The sequence below is a fragment of the Hesperophylax consimilis genome, chromosome 13 (assembly GCF_061612785.1).
Source record: "Hesperophylax consimilis isolate HC1 chromosome 13, BYU_Hcon_1.0, whole genome shotgun sequence".
Classification (NCBI taxonomy): domain Eukaryota; kingdom Metazoa; phylum Arthropoda; class Insecta; order Trichoptera; family Limnephilidae; genus Hesperophylax; species Hesperophylax consimilis.
Window position 1 is genome coordinate 12,767,400 of NC_142848.1, and position 17,671 is coordinate 12,785,070.

A 17,671-nucleotide genomic window follows, 5' to 3' on the forward strand; every position below is an offset into this window, starting at 1 on the left:
AGTTCCTACCCACCTCGTACACGGAGAAAAATGAGTATTGCTGATCTATTAAAATACGAATTTGGAGATATAGTACAGGCCTTTGGGCGCCACCGATTTTTGTCACGTAATCAAGTCAGTGCCACCAAGCAACGACAAATGGCGGCGATTGTTGTTGTTACTGCTGATTTGTGTGTTTTTTTACAGCAAGTATATTTAGTAAACAAGAGTAATTAGACTATTTTAAACAGTGAAGTTCTCTTAGAATATGTGCCGCAAATGTGAATGGTAGCAGAATTCGGGGACGCCCGTGGAAGACATGGCACGATCTAGTGAATCAGATACTTGAGTCGGGCCATGTTAAGAGTCAGAATAATAGAAGAGTATGTGTGAATGTAAATGAGGAAAGGAGTGTGTGCCAAAACCGAGTTGTTTGGCGGTCCGTCCTCTCTGCCTACCAATGCGGAAACTGCGTGATGGTTAGGTAGTTAGTTAAGATTACTTAGAAACAGCACCCGGCCTTGTTTCTGGGGCTTCATCGACACTACCTTCTTCGTCCATCAGCTCTTGTCATCATGTCCAATCCATCTAAGCATACCTTTCTTATTATTGTTCATTATGCTCACATCAACGTTGCAGTTATTTCGAATGCCCGCATTCATACACTGTACCGCTGTACAAACTGATCTGTACAATAAGAGGCGTCGCTACTGTAAATATATTGGACATACGAATAAGTTTTTTGGCCGCCTGAACAGATGAGTTCATAAATGTATTCACTAGTTTTGTTCTAGAACCTAGCGATACGCTGTGAGAGTAAGCAACGTATTTTGACTTCGCTGTAATAAAAGGGGTGCATATTTCCATGAGATCACGCTATATAAATGTTGAAGATTTCATAAATTTATGACAGACATTCTGTTTTTCTCCCCCGCGGCGAAGAGTGAAGATGGAATATGGCTGCCAAAAAGTTTGTATTGCCAAATTAATACTGCAATACGTATTTTAAATTGAATAACCAAAAAATATTTTTCATGGAAATGAATTTGATTGCCAAAACAACCGAGAGGTTCATAGCACGAAACATCTGATAATATGAACGTTCTAGTTTTCGTTTTGTTATGTATATATTTTTGATAAAACTATCTTCTTCTGGTAGGGGATGGCAATAATTTGAACAATCTTCACACTGGAGGTTGAATTTTAAAACCCCATTTTATCAATATATTTTCTTTCATTCTAAAATATTCACTTATCAATTTAAGAACTAACGAATGGCAGACTTTAAAAGAAAACAACTGTGGTAGCTAAACTTAAACCATAGAAAATGCCTGTAAAGATAATTACCCACGAACGCCTCGGATGCATGGATAATTCGATCAGCTGTCAAAATCAGCCGGCATTTCCCTCCATCCATTCCATAGACGAAAAGTTCCGAATGGTAAATTGCGCTCCGAATGTTCAGGGAGAGGGAGCCATAGACTCGAGAACGGAGGAGCGTTTGAGAGCTCTGTTCGGCGTCATTTTTCAGGCGTCGGGTTGCGGGCGGTATCGATCGAGGCCCCCCAGGAATACATTACGCCATTACGGGTCCCCTTCTCCACATTTCATTTATATTACGGCCGCCCGACCAATAGCGAGGGCCCCATGTGATTAATAAAATAGTGAGCGAGCGGGCGCCGGAGATATAAGTGTCGCCCGCGCGGTGCAAGCAAGCGGCAAGCGAGCGAGCTCCTGCATTGCGCGCCCGGGAAATCTGCCCAAAATGTACTCTCTTTATAGGTTAGGTTTTCTCTAATGTTACAAAGAATATTTTTCGGTTTTTTTTGTTGTTTGTTTTTGGGGTGTCATGCCGTGTTGCGCTAACTCCTTCTTTAGCCGACGTTTCGGACAGCGTTGCAGTGTCCATCATCAGGGCAGATCCGGTAGATCCGAAGATGTGTATTTTTAATAAAATTTTTCGGTTTTTAAAACACTTGATATTAGCAGAATGGGACTGATTAGTTTATCAACTAAGTTCTGAAAAGAAAAAAAGATTTTTCCGAGGGTGCAGACTTTTCTGACATACGTGCAGACTAGTCATTTGAATGGCAGGGGCACTTTTGCATGAAATTATGTATACAGAACATAAATTCGTCGATGATAGCAAGACCCAAGGCATAAAAACATAATATATGATCATGTCTACGGATCAAGACATATAATAGCTTATCATAATTATAGTCCCCGAATATTGTATCATTACTTTACCAATGGAGACCAAGTGAATTTAAAAACAGTTAAATCTGTGGTTGCAGAATGAATTAATTAATTACGGTATGTACTGGAAGTAATTTAAATATTGTTAGAATATTCGTAACCTTGGATGTTTCTACATTAAAAAAAGAACACCGCAAGGTTCTCTTTAGGTACCTACTTATCTGAGAAATGTATTTTTATTGATAAATACATCACGGTGAAAATAGCGACGCTTCTATAGATTCATTTATTCTACGAATTATAAAAAAAATCCATAGACAAACGATTTCTCCTTTGCCCACTAAATTTGGAACAAAATATGAATACAAAAATATAGGTTATGCGCATATTCCGAATAAAGGTGCAGCTACTGTTAGCTATCAAAATAAATAAGTGTTTTGTTATAGAACTGGTTTATTAAAACTGATATTGGATTATAGACAGTGATGACCTTTTTAAAGACAGTCACATGCAGAGGAAGCTAATGTATGTTAAAACGTCAATTAATCTAATATCTTAGCAAGGTGAATTAAGAATTCGATGTCTTTTTATCAGTTTGTTGGGTCTGATAAAAATGCTTCTTGTTTACTTGTGAACAATTTTTCGTTTGTAGTTTATTCCGGATCGTATCGGGTTTGGGTTTATAAATATATTGGTTTTAATTCCTGTTGCAATACAATAAATGGCTCATATAATTTTACTATCCGGTTTTGCTGTGATGTGAATATTCAATTTTGTAAAATATTAATTACATATCCCCCTAATATTTCACAAAAGAAAAACAGATTTTTGTCAATGACATTCAAAGCTCAATGGCTCATGATGGAGATGAAAAATAAAAATTCTAAATTCAGATGAATTGAATAAATCATTATGTGCAGGAAATCAACGACTAAATCTAATTTCGCAAAGTTATCAATTAACACAAAGGGACGATTTCAAACGGGCTCACTGGGGACAATGCGCCATAGAAAGGCTTGCATTGGACTCAATGGGAAGATTAACGACCTTACCTAGTGCTCATTATTTCATTGGTTTTAATCGCATTTGGATAATGGGTGTGAAATAAATGTTTGTTTGGCGGCCATTTCGATGTCATGATTCATGATACACTTTTTGTGGTTACTCTGTGCAGAAAATTTTTCTCTTAAAATATATTATTAATCTATTTTTACGGAAATTTTAACAACAGTTTAAAGTGTTTCTAGCCATTTTCATTAACTTGTTATGTAAAAATTGTAATTTGAATTAGAAATTACTAAGATTCCCCGTGCTGAGAAATACATTTTACATTGGTCTTGATTTGTTAAATGATGTTAAATTTTATAAAAAATGACAATTTAAAGATACCAATAATTTTTTTAAATTTAATTTAACAAGTATATTTTTTATTGATCGAAAATATAAACATAGCAAGATTTTATTTTTATAATTGTGCAACTAAATGAAACAATTTATTATTATTATTATTAACTACAAATTACTTGAATATATAATAAATAATAATAATTATATTTTTAACATATACTCAAGGAACTCAGATTACCAACGTTAGAAGGAAGAAGAGAAAGAGGTGACATGGCACCTAAGAAATCCTCACCACCAGCAAAAATAAATCTCCGTGGTAAAAAAATTGTAAAAACTTTGGCATCCAATTATTTTAAATAGACTAGTGGATGCATGGAAAAAACTTACACAACATGTCATCGATTTTACTAATATAAACCAAATTTAAGGCGCGATTGGATTCTTATAAACTCAATTTATTGTGAAATCATATCAGCAGAATGCTGCCTGCTCATCTCTAAATACTATATCGCTATCCACATTTGTCTGTTTGTGCACTTGACCAACGGAGCCTAGAAACGTTCGATTTCAAGCAAAAAACTGGTTTTTATATATTTTGTAAATAATTTCATAAGAAAGAAAAAAGTTAATTAAGTGAAACTGTCACAGATAATCTTAGCTATAATAATACAGTATTTTTAAAAAGTTGTTTCCTTAATGCGTTCATACATTTCTATTGGAAAAAATATTTTTTTTAAATGAATTTATATTTTTATTGAGTAATTAAATTTTGTGTTTGTATTCTACTCAAGCGAAGCGATAGGAAAACTTTCAATTTATCTAAAACACATTTTTGGTATTTTTAATGTACACCAATTCGTTATAAAGATTAATCAAAATAGTGATTTGGAATTAAGCAACACATTGCTGGCAAGTGAAAGTTTATGATTTTAAAAACAGATTTCCGGAATATTTGGATAAGAAAGAAGTTTGGCAAATGTCTTTGCAAAAGTCGTGTATAATTGTAATTTACATGACTAGATCAGTGGCAAGTCTAAAATAAAATTTAAAATATAAAATTAAAACATAAAAAAAAATACTGTTATTAACAAAAAATAAAACTGAAAAACCGTATCCAAAAATAGCTCTTTAGAATTTTCAACATGCCTCCGATTACATCTTGATTGAAAACAGTGAATAAAAAAAGCTTTCAGCCTTGCAAGTAGCTGAATAAGTCCACATTTCGGTAACATTTGTCCCTCGCTGCATTGGTGCATTTCTGTCTGGGGGGGTCGGCCGGTGCACTCAGGGGAGCGAGTGCAGTTCGAATTACTAAAGACCCTAAAGAGCGAGTGGGGCATGTGTAATAAGCAGCCCCGGGAGGCTAAGTGTATGCCACAGCACAGTTAATAGTGCATCTAACGATCTAAGACTGCGAGAAACCGCTGCAACTGCAACTGTGACAGGCTGATAAATCCGTAAGGCTGGAATGCGAGATGGTCCTCCGAACCATGAAAAAATTGTGATCTTTTTGGCCTATATTACACAATATTCAGGTATTACGAGTATATTTGTAGTAAAATGTAGATGTTATTTTTCGATCCGATTATATTTTTGTTTTCAATTAAAAACAAACAAAAAATTCTTTCACACGTTGCCACTGATTACACTGCTACACGTTGAGATGGATCACGTGATGCGCGCTCTGTCTCTTCAGTTACCGCGCTGCTGGAACGAGACGGAGTGCGTCTCACGTGACCCGCTAGGCTGTGTCCAACTACCCAGTGGCGAGGAGTGATGGACAACAGAATGAGATAATCTACGTTTTACTTGAACAATCTTTCAATTTTCAGCGATATCCGTGGACTACTTTTCGAGTTTTGCCATTTTAAAATACATAATAATACAATTAGTTTGATTGAATTTACTTAAGGTATTTTGGATCTAGAACAAGATTATATATGAAACAGTTTTTCCTCTTAATAAGTTAGTTACCATAGATAAATAGACTGCTAAACAAGCTACAAGGATGTAGGTCTTGCTTATCTCATTCGTTCAAGAACCAAAAATATAAAAGATCCGTTGAGGTACATAAGGAAATACATAGGTATTTAAAAAATAACCAAACATCTATTTTCAGTCTGAATTCTGTTGGCAGAATACCTACGTTTCTGACAGAAGCAGAATCACTATAAATTTTATTTGAGTACACTCAACGTGAAGTCTGTTTAATAATAATTTATTGTAGCCCAGACATCATATAGTGCGATAATATAACAAAATCTCCCAGAGTCAAAATGTCGGTCGGACACAAACAGGGTTATTTGATTTGAACGAATTCAACAGACGCTATTTACAAAACAACAAATATAAAATGGTTTGTAAACGAAACATTAAAATATTGATCGTGGAATCGATTTAACGTAGATGCTACAATAAAAACCCAAGGCAAAAAAATGAATGGGATGGAACTGGGATAAAAATGGTAAAATCAGAATCCATTCCAAAAATCATCATAAGGCCACTGCTTTAGCCCTTTTACTATATGGCTTTGTTTTCTAACATATTGGTTTTTGCTATACAGATGTTTCTTTAGTACCTACCCAAAGTCGGTGCAGTAGCAAGGGTTGGCGAGGGGGGAAGGATTGAGGTAAGTACTCCTGAAGGGGGGAGCAGGTAGACCAAAGTAAACACACATGTCCCACAGAAATGTGTGGGAGGCTGCAAACCAAAATGTGGCGGCTAAAATGAAGACACCACGTAGTAAGCTCAAATCATTCTAGTTTATCAATAAAATAGTTTCTATTTTATTCGGTGTTCTTTCTTGGTTATGTGCCAGAGATTATGTTTGTGGATAGATTAAGGCCGCACATACAAATAATAATAATGTTTCGCGGCCGGGCCAAGTTTGGAAGTGCAGTGATACGAGGAATTGGGATAATCTTCCTTTGCAAAATAAGTTAGGAACTGTCGATGTTCTTGAGTATGAACGAGATGAAAATGAATCGATATTTTCACAAAAATCGCGCTACATAAATTAGCCAAGAATTATCATTACCTACCCCTGCGGGGAAACAACAAGACGATAAAGATTAGTTATAAGTATAAGTTACAAGTTTCTACAACGGACCTACGAACAAACGCAAAATGTTGGACACACGGTCGAGGGCAAACAAAAGATTTAATTTTTAATTTGCTCTGATCTAAACTATTAAAGCACCCAGGCCAATTTCTGTGATCGAATTACAACGATTGGAGGCAAAACTAGAAGAGGGGGAGAGGAGAGAATCTGCTGAGGTCGCAAGTCGCAATTAAACCAATTAGAAGCAGGCAGGTGATGCCACCATGACAACTGGAAATGCAATGAAGAGTTCAATTAGGTACAAAATTAACGCTTTTACTCAAAACTTGAGACCCCGCATTCCGAATTATAACATTTCCCCCGAAACACTTTAATTTTTGAGCTCCTATAAAATGTATGTGATTTTTTAAGATAATCTCCTATACATTTGCCGAGCAGACCAAGTAATTATACAAAATTCCCTCCATGAAAAAAAAAGTACGCTCCGAAAATTGTTAAAAACACATCGGTTCTGCTATTTAACATGCTGTAGGTACGGAAAAATTCAGTGTTCATTCAATCAATTTGTCCTGAGATTTTTGGGCTACTTGAAAAAAGTGGTGTTTTATTAAATATTTTCGCTTACGCCTATTAATTATAACATTCTAACATCCCTGTAACATTCGTCTTTACACATCTCCCTTTCAAACCATCTTCTTCTTCTTTTTGAACGCTTACCACGGAGCCTTAAGTTGACATTTGGAAAAATTACAATTGAAAAAAGAGCAGTTTAATTTTTTTCGAGGGCATTTATAATGCTTCTGTCATAACAAGGAACGGCAAAATATTGCTAATTGTTCTTGATATTGAAGTGAAAGCAATTTAATGAATTAATTGCATACGCATTATGATATTTTACTAATTTTTCATAAATAAATGCGTTTAATACTATATTTGTAGCAAATGTATAAATGAACACACTAAAGTGACCTCCCAAGTACGTTTGATCCTGTATATCGTCTGCCTGTACAAAATATAAATAAATAATAATGCACACTCTAACGCAGCATCATGTTCATTTGTCAAATGCATTGTAGGTACATCATAGACATATTAATATATTCATATGTCTGTGAGGTACATATTGTTTTGTATTAGTGATCGACGAACCGGTGGGTGCAATCCATTGGCCATAAGTTGATAATAGTTTCTCTGCTTTATAATTTAGTAATAAGATAAAAGCAATGTTATATATTATGTATATTAAATATTTGTACATCGCCCTTGAGGTGATTTTTCATAAAAAAAGACGCTGTATAAATTATCCAAATATTATTAATTTTATTTTTAAAGGCGTCTACAGACTGCTGGCAGGCCCAGGTACTAACTGAAGCCACCGCGTCGGAAGGCTCGGCTGTCCTACCGACCTTTCCTAATATCAAGCCTATTGTTTGATCCCTTCTCACATGTTTTCTTAAAAACTATAAAATTTATAGTAAATTACTGGCCAAACCAGTCGTCTGTGGCGGCCTTAAAGCTAGTAAAATAGTGATGTTTTATTCTTTTGCAGTAATTCGTAACTGTTGACGAAGTAATCAATCCTTGAATAAATTTATTGTAAATAATACACGGGTAGTTGATTTTTTAAAAACCAGACTCGTTTTTATCCAAGACAAATGGACACGTAATGTTAATTATTTAAAGTGCCTACCTACATTTTACACGGGTACCTTATTAGGTGTTATTATTTATAGTATTGTTTTTATAGGCAACAACACGGTCGTACAAATTGAAGGCAGATATTTATAATTATAACTACGCAGTTAGTACGGTTCATAAATGAAATAGTCTTTGCCAATAATAAAAAAATATACATAGCAATAATTTAAAATCTCCAAGGGTGTTTTTATTTGCATAAATATGACTTCCTAGGCTCTATCTAATTATTTACAAAAAGATACATAAAAAATTTAAAAACATATTTTACAGTTGCTACATTATCCTACTTTACTATTGATATTTAATTAATAATTTATTAGAAGATTAGTGGAAAAAGTAATTTACTTTTATATTTATTTTATTATTTAAGGTTTTTTTACAACTGTCCCCTGAGTTGCCTGGGACAGTTGTAAATAAAAAAGTTTTTCGAAATCTCATGTAGACAGTGATTTTTCATTTTCTATAGAGATTTGTATAGAAATTAAACCCACGCCGATATATACTCTCCTTATATTTTTTGATTTTATGACTGAAGAACTTTTTATGAAATAAAACAAGCTGAAAAATTCTACTTGCTATTTTTGTAAAATATGCATCAATTATTCACATACATTACCAACGAAAACTTGTATTTACAGATGTAGAAAGCTGTAGAAGGGTTCAGATTCGTTGGATGATAAAAAGTAAAGAAATAAAAAAATTAAGACAAATCACCTAACATTTTGGCACTATGGGCAAACTCGGAAACAGGGGTTTTCAATTTAATTAAAATCATCTGAAGGATCTCTTGATTTTAATATTCCTGAATTGTATCTGTATTCTGTAATGGTAATATTTATAATAATCGATTTCAAAGAACCATCTTACCCAACTTACGACAATTCAGTTTGACTAAACGCAATCCGGCCGATCGAGAATTGGTCCAAATTCGATGCTTTGTGCCCTTCACCCCCGCGGGCAGCCCCAGATTAATCTGTTTCTGAAAATCCGTCTCCCTCAGCTACCGCCATCAGCCGTCAGCGGGCAACGGTTCTAACCACAACCTACCAACTACCAACCGTCTGGCGAATTATCGTCTTGGCGTACAGGGCCAAACCGAATACTGGGCGTCTACTAAAAGTCGACCTATTATAAACCTAGACAAGAGCGAAAACTATCAAACAATAGTTCAAACACTAATGGAAATCTCCGAAAATATTATATTAAGATAACTTAGAAAGATTAATTAGAACTACTCTAACAAAGTTTAATTGCCATCATCCAAATTCAGCTATAGAACGAATTAATTTACCTAGAAATTTAGGAGGTAGAGGTATAGTCAAAATAACTTCTTTGAAACATAATCAGGTAGAAATGCTAAGAAATTTTTTCCATAGGAAAGCTCATAGCTCAGAAATGCACAAAATAATTTGCAAGGCAGATAGAAATATTACACCTTTTAATTTATACGATGAGAATGCCAGCATTTTTATCAATCCCAACCGGGAAGTATTAGATTCCTGGTCAAATAAAATTTTACACGCAAAACACTTCAATTATCTCAATCAAACGTATGATTTCTCAATTATTATTTTTGCCCTTTTGAGGACTTACCTATTATTTTTTTAGTTGGGAATGTGTGCGCTTAGAAAAATGACTATTGCTAATTTATTAAGAATCTCTTTCTTAAGAATTCCGGTTAAAAACGGGATGGCAGGCCTTACAAATGCATTAACATGTTTCCTGATAAACTTTTATTAAAATATGAATATTTTTGCATTACAACGAATATTCTTTGTAAAGTTATGATATATTATCAAGGCAAACTTCATGTTCTCGAGCGACTTCAGTGAAGGGCATTTAGACAATAACCACTATTTAAAAAATATTGTATGGCAATTTTCAAGGTAATTTAAGGACGGTTTTTTCACAGAATTTTAACAATTCAATGAAATAATAGCAGAACTTGAATATAACAATTACAGAACATATCAACTTTGAAATTTGATGAAATTTTCAAATTCCGTGAAACAACCCGACCTAAGTGTCCATTAACTGTCAAAAATGCCCCCATTTTTTTTCACTTGATAAGAATGAACGATTACTAGCTATTATTATGAATTATGTATTAGGATACTAAAAAAAAGCGATTTAAGAGTTTTTTTCTGAAAAATGTTAAAGGACAATTTTGACTGGCGAAGTCCCCAATCCACACCTGTTGGTGTCTCGAAACTAAGGAAAAACTGAAATAATCGGCTATAGTTTGTTCCTAAATACCATCCACTCAGCCAATATCCACATTGACGAGGCGTGGCGCGAGGGGTAAAATGACCCGTAAGGTTGTAATTAACGTAGATAAATCTTGGCTAATGGCGGGTTCAACTACCTAAAAGGAGATGGCTCATACTAATTATCGTATGTGTTCTTGACTTCGGGCCGCCAGTTTAAACCTAGACTTAGATAAATAATATTATAACAATTTTGTGCTGTTTCGTACATTTTACGAGCTTGCTAGCCTGATAACGAGTAAAATCATTGTTGTGGACTATTGTAGACACGCCCTCTAGCATACCGGCTGCGCCAATTGTGGTGACAAATCTGATTCACTTGATCGTGCCATGTCTTCCTCGGGCGTACCCGAATTCTGCTACCATTTACATCATATATCCTCCTTACACTCCTATCTTCGCTCATTGCCCAAACCATCTAAGCGTCCCTTTCTTAATCTTACTCATTACGCTTACATCAGATTTGGTTTTACCACACATATGCCTCAGCGATCTCATTTCAACAGCATTCAATCTACTTTCATCCTTTTTTGCCAGTAACATGCCTCACTTCCATACATCAGGGTAGGTACCAGCACTCCATTGTGGACTGCTAACTTGGCCTCTATGGCCATCTTTTTGTTAGCGCCAACTGCGTTCAGTCCTCCATTAATGGAGTTACCCGCATTTACCCGTTCTAATTTTATACGTTCCTAACATCATTATAAAGCAACACCGCAAATAGCTGCGTTGGAAACTCTCCCTCTTTCATCGAGAATAATTGCAATTTATGTAGGAAGATACATTATATTCTCTGGTGAGAGAAAAAAATTCAAAATTGATAAGTTGCACTGCAATAATTTCTTTCAGGTTTTCACTCAGCCACTTGCATTATATCACTATGAGCCAGTTATTTCACAGAACTCGAATAGAACTTTCACAGAACTTTAAAATTAACATTGAAATTTGATGTTCATATTCTGTGAAACAACCCGTCCTTACTCTTCCTTTCTCCTCTCTTTTCAGTCTCCTAACACTTCACGAACGTGTTATAGTCATAAGTTTACTTCCTTCGGGCAGCTAGGAGTATTGTGCGGTACCTATAAGTACGGCAAAAAGTAAAGGGCTGATAGAACGCACAAAACACAGGCAGGTGGAAAGAAAACACTGAAAACTAAACACGTGTTTTATTGCTAACGTAAAACATCCCTTTCTTACTTATTTCAGACAACATAAAAATATAAATAATTCAAATGCACTTCGCGTTTGATGTCACCTGATATCGCAGGCAGCAAAGCACGTCCCTCCAACCACAAATAATATTACGGCATTATTCCTCACTCGACATAACAAAAACATGCGGGGCATTTCTGACTATGATATACGGCAGCTGTTTGTACCGACTACGGACTTGTTTGGAGTTCATCAGCCTAATAAAATAAAATAAAGTAAGCCTCGTAAACCATGGAAAAGTGCATTCACATCTTTTCCATATTAAAAAAAACTCCGGTTGACATCAGCAGTTGACAGCACGGTTGGCTCGTCTAAAACAATGGCGGGAGTCATATATTATGAAGTGCATTGCCATAATTTATGCAATAAATCTTGATATTTGGGCCGTTTTAGGAAAAGTAACACACAAAGGCAGGTATCCCGAGTGTTTTATTTCTTTCTTTCTTTTACTTTTATGCCTTTATTACACCTGTGCTTCGAGAAATGGAGTGGTAGTAATAAAATAGTTGGCCAGTAATGAGGTGCGAATTGTTTGTACCTACCTATTTGTTATGTTTTAGAAATAAAGGTAAATATAATGCACAGAATGAGAGTAGGACTCAAACACCTAAAATATTTTACATTAAAATTTATTGTTATCAAAATAACCAAAATTTACCTTTTCCGTCAACATTTTATTAAAATAAACACCATGATTAAATAAGAACATCTGATAGTATTAGTATGACTGTACAGTTTAGGATTGTTGTAAACGGAAGTGGCACCCTCTGTTATTTTCAAAAAGAACTATTAAAGTTTTCAAACCGCGGTAGCGGTTTTCTATCTACTAGTCTCTAATAATATGTCTTTCTAATGTCATTCTTATGTCCTCTGCGTGCATAACTGTACCTTTATCAATTTCTCTATTGAACATTGTTAATATCAAGTGACTTGACAAGCAAGTATGGTCCTGTGTATTATCTGCCTGTACATAAAATAAATAAATTATATATTATAAATTTTAACGTTCGTTGGTCAAATGCGTTATATATAGTTTTGTATTATTGATCGACGAACCTGTGGATGCAATCTGTTAGCCACCAAATGTTTAAATAGTTTGTCTAGTTTATACTTATAAATAAGAACATTAAAATATATATACATAAAATATATTTAAATAATATATTTTTACAGCGCCATTGAGGTGATTTTTCACAAAAACGGCGCTACACAAATCATACAAATATTATTATTAAAAGCATTGAAAATATAACTAAAGACTTTATTATTTTCGGGTTTATTTGACCTTTTCGTGTAATTAACGAGTGCTGTCGACTATTACATACAAGTAAAAGATAATGATTTAAAAAATGATAAATGTAAAAAATCTATCAAAATAATCCCTTTTTTATCAAAATTCAGTTTCTGTCCCCTGTGAAGTTCCGGAGTAGTGAGTTTTTTAAATTTATTTTTTTATATTAAGGTACTTTCTACTATGCATTTTTCTAAACTTCTAGAATATCTTTTACGTTCGAAACGTTATTATTGTTTTCAATGAACGTTGGATTGAGACTTTTAAAACAAACCGAGTGAGTTAGTCACGTAACATCGGGTTACCGTTTGGCCTACGCCTATACTAAAGCAAGGAGCAATAGATTAATATAATGATTTATTTAAAGTTTCAGCGGCTGTGAGAACGCGACTGCATCAGAATTTTAAACAGCCGGAAAGCATCAATCCGTACTGAAGTGGTATCTTTATCTCGACTCCAAATACAACCTCACATCCAGATGCAGTTCCATGCCCTGACCCCCCTAAAGCATTATACTTCTACGCTTGAGCATGGAGTCGAGATATTATAATGTGTTTTAGCTCGACCTGTCAAATGTTTCTTTATCTCTAGTTGAATTACAACCTCACACCAAGATGCAGAATCATGCCCTGACCAGTCTAATGTTGAATTCTACAAGGCTTGGGCACCGAGTTAACATATTAAAATGATTTTTAGCTCGCCCTTCAGTTGTTTCGGAGAAACCTTTCAGTCTTTTATACTATGAGAAATATCTTATCAAAGTAAAAACTTATCTTTCATGTGTTCTGCATGTGTGTGAGTATTTGTACACTAAAAACACGTGTATTTGAATATTACCGACGTAGATTCCGAAATCGAACAGCTGTAATGGCTGTAAGGATTAAATAACAGATTTCAGAGCTAAACTTGAAAGTCATTTCTTCAGAAAGTCGTATTCATAAATGTATAATGGAATTATTGCAAATCTAAGTTTCATAAATAAATTAAATATTGTCCTATATATTATCTGTCTTTACAAAATATTAATAAAAAATAATATACGAACATTCTAACGCAGCATCACGTACATTGGTGAAATTTATTGTACACATTATGGTTTTGTATTAGTGATCAACGAACCGGTGGATGCAATTTGTTGCCATAAGTTGATAATAGTTTGTCTAGTCCACTGTTGTATAGTTATTTTTATTAATAAGATAGATCATTGTAGAAATATATTGTGTATTTGTACAGCGTCATTGAGGTGAATTTACACACTCACGTCTCGATTACATCCAACATATCAAATTGACAAAATTTCAATTAGTGTTTGATGCAGCAGCACGGCTCATAGCCGGGGTTTCTAAATATTCGCACATTTCAGAACACCTTCGTAACCTTCACTGGCTCAAGTGCCCTGAAAGAATCCAGTACAAATTGTGCTGAATGGTGTTTAAATCCATCAATGGCCACACCCTGCATTTCTGAACTATGCGTCTGGAAAACACTGGTCTGAGGCAGTCAACTCTTAGATCAGTAACATCATCAGCTATAGGCAGACTGATGGAACCTAAGCGCAAGCCAAATACTAAGTTTGGTGACCGCGCTTTCGGAGTATCTGGGCCGAAGACTTGGAATAAATTTCCTCCGGAACTAAGATCCATAACCAATCCAACAGAATTCAGGTCTAAACTAAAACTTAAGCTGTCATACCCTCAAATTAAATACACCATTCCTGAGAAAAAGTCCAATTATATCCAATTTTCCAATTATATCTTAAATCCTGTATCTAAATTTCGCTAATAAACAATTAGTTAATGTTAAATAAGTGTTTATCTCAAGTGACCCACCAGGTAAGTATGGTACTGTAAATTATCTCCATATATCGTTAGTAATAACATAGATAATTGTAGAAATGTCTTATATATTTGTACAGCGCCCTTGAGGTGATTTTGCACAAAAACGGCGCTATACAAATCATCCAAATATTATTATTACTAAACGACGCTATAAAAATCATCCAAATATTAATATGTATTATTATTATACGATGAGTGTTCTCCAGGTTTAGTCACTCTTTAATTTTGCATACAAAACCAGGCGTGAGAATTGGGGCTCTGACGTCTCTTTCCGAGAATTTTAATTACATATTTCGGCAAATAAAACAATTATTACTAACTACTTATTTCATGTGTCATATAAAAAGCCACTGTAATAGAAAAATGCGATGATTTTTCATAGAATACATAAAAATTCTAGTGTGATGATATTATTATTATTCTGTTAATTTGAATGCACTAATTAATTTATAATTGTTTATTTAAAAGTCCGACGGGCTTAAATTAGTAAATAAATATGAACGCTATAATTCCTCTGCGATTATTTTTTAATGCAAACTACGTCTTAAGCAACGTTTTTCGTTTATTTTCCATAGCTACAATTTAAGATATTTTCTAGTCAAATTTACTAAGTATTTTTATGAAACAAGGGGATGTAATTAACAGGAATACCTGACACGATTAATTAAACCTAAGTTATGTAAGCTACTTTTGTAGATATCATTACCAAATAATGTTTTAAAGCTTGATAGGTAGAAACCCATAAGTAAAATTTGAAATAAAGTTGTAACAATGAACTTTTGGGAATTTTATCGGAAGTTCGGCTAAACAGTAGTTCGCTGCGGCAGTCGCCAGTCGCCAGTCGGCACCAGGCAGGATTGAGGTTGAAGGTCTGTTAAATACCAGTAATACCACGGTGCCCGCTGTCCTATGTAGCTTGCTTGCTTGCAGCAGGTAGAGGTTTTTTGTTCTTCTTCCCCTCCTCACCCCCGCCTTAATATCCCCGGCCTAGGAGGGGGCGGATAATCGAGGTGCAGCGAACAAAAAATGCATACACACGACTGCCTAATAAGGGTGGGCAAAATGAGGGCTCTAGCAAAAAAAATTGAGAGATGCATTATCTAAATTCAAAATTGGTACGAATGATCCTTCCCTTTTTAACTTTGTTCGCACTAGATGCAATTTTTGATGCGTTTGGGATGGAACTATGCAATAAGAACGCAGGACCGGGGAAGTGAAAAAAGAATGCGCTTCGCGCACAAGAAAAGGTCTTGAAAACCACAGTTAAAACTACAGTTCGGAGACACCAAATAAAAAGGTTTGAAACATACACAAAAGAAAATAGTATAACCACTTGAAATAATGTAAGATTTTTACTCGGAAATTGAATTTAAATCATGTTTTTGTGGTGTCTGTACCTAAAAGCTCTTGAAAGATCTCGGGAGGGTTTGAGAGTAGTTTTTCAATAAGGCGATATTCGATTTGTATAGAATATGTCTGCCATGCTGAAAGCTAGCAGGGCGTTCTGTAAACTGAAACCAGAACAAGATTATGGGATTTTGGAACTGAATACCAAATCCCCCAAAGAAATTATTGAATATGCACCAACCAACTGAAATGTAGAGTTTTGTAGTCTCTGGAGATAATACAAAAGACAAGCCTTTCTACTTCTTATAACTAGACTAAGGTTCGGGATATAAATCGATAAGTAAAAAAAAAAGAATTTAGTAGATTTTTCCAAAACAAAAAGCACTTTTAACCCGTTATATCAATGATCCAAATGTTGGGGTAGGACAACAACGAGAATTTGAACGCGATAGGCTATTTTCCAATTACGTCCTAAATCCTGTATCTAAACTTCACTAATAAACAATTAGATAATGTTAATTAAGTTTTAATCTCAAGTGACCTACCAGATATTGTACTGTATTATATTATCTCCATATATAGTTAGTAATAACATAGATCATTGTAGAAATGTTGAAACTGTTGGTGGACGCGGTGCACTCTCTCGCTGTAGCAGCTGGTCCAGTTTCCTCACCACCTAGGATTCTTGCAGCAGATTCTCCATCTTCGTGTCATCTGTTTCTGTACTTCATTTTATTTAACTTAATTTCAATTTCAATTTGTAATATAGATATTTTTTTTTGTAATATCTGCATCAACTGTAAAGCGCCCCTGAGGTGATATCTCACAAAAGCGGCGCTATACAAATCATCCAATAAATAAATAAATAAATAAATATAAATTTGCACAGCGCCCTTGAGGTGATTTTGCACAAAACAGGCGCGATACAAATCATCCAAATATTATTGTTATTATTGGTGAGAGAAACTAATACCTGAGCCTGGCGCTATGCAAATTATTTAAATTATGATTGTTATTATTCGGTGACAAGTTAGTCCATTGTTCTAAATTGTTTATATCTTTGCATTGCCAGTAAAATGTCATATGTTTTTTTGCTGTAGCTGGTAGGTTGCAAGATAATAATCTAATCCTTATTGCGTAACTTTTGTGGAATATCACTTCAATCGCGATGTACAAAACGATACAGTACCTACAGTACTCTACTGTAGTTAAATTACCCTGTGATATTTAAATAAACGTGTAATTCCTACAAGCCTACATACCTATACCTATAAGTTGAAATAACATGTTTGAAAGAATAAATTAATTTTAAACGCGCTAACACCAATTTCTGGCAATGGAACGCATCTAAAACAGTCGGATATGAACTGTTCAGAATATTTGGCAAACGACCATGGGCCATAGCTAGGAGGCTACGAAACTCTTCAGATAT

At 34.6% G+C, this 17,671-nt stretch overlaps 1 protein-coding gene across 1 annotated transcript in view; it reads right to left on the bottom strand.

The window, feature by feature from the left end:
• Positions 1-17,671, bottom strand: part of LOC149418456 (zinc finger SWIM domain-containing protein 4-like) — a 169,275-nt gene that overhangs the window by 134,752 nt on the left and 16,852 nt on the right. The gene's annotated exons all lie outside the window — the stretch shown is intronic.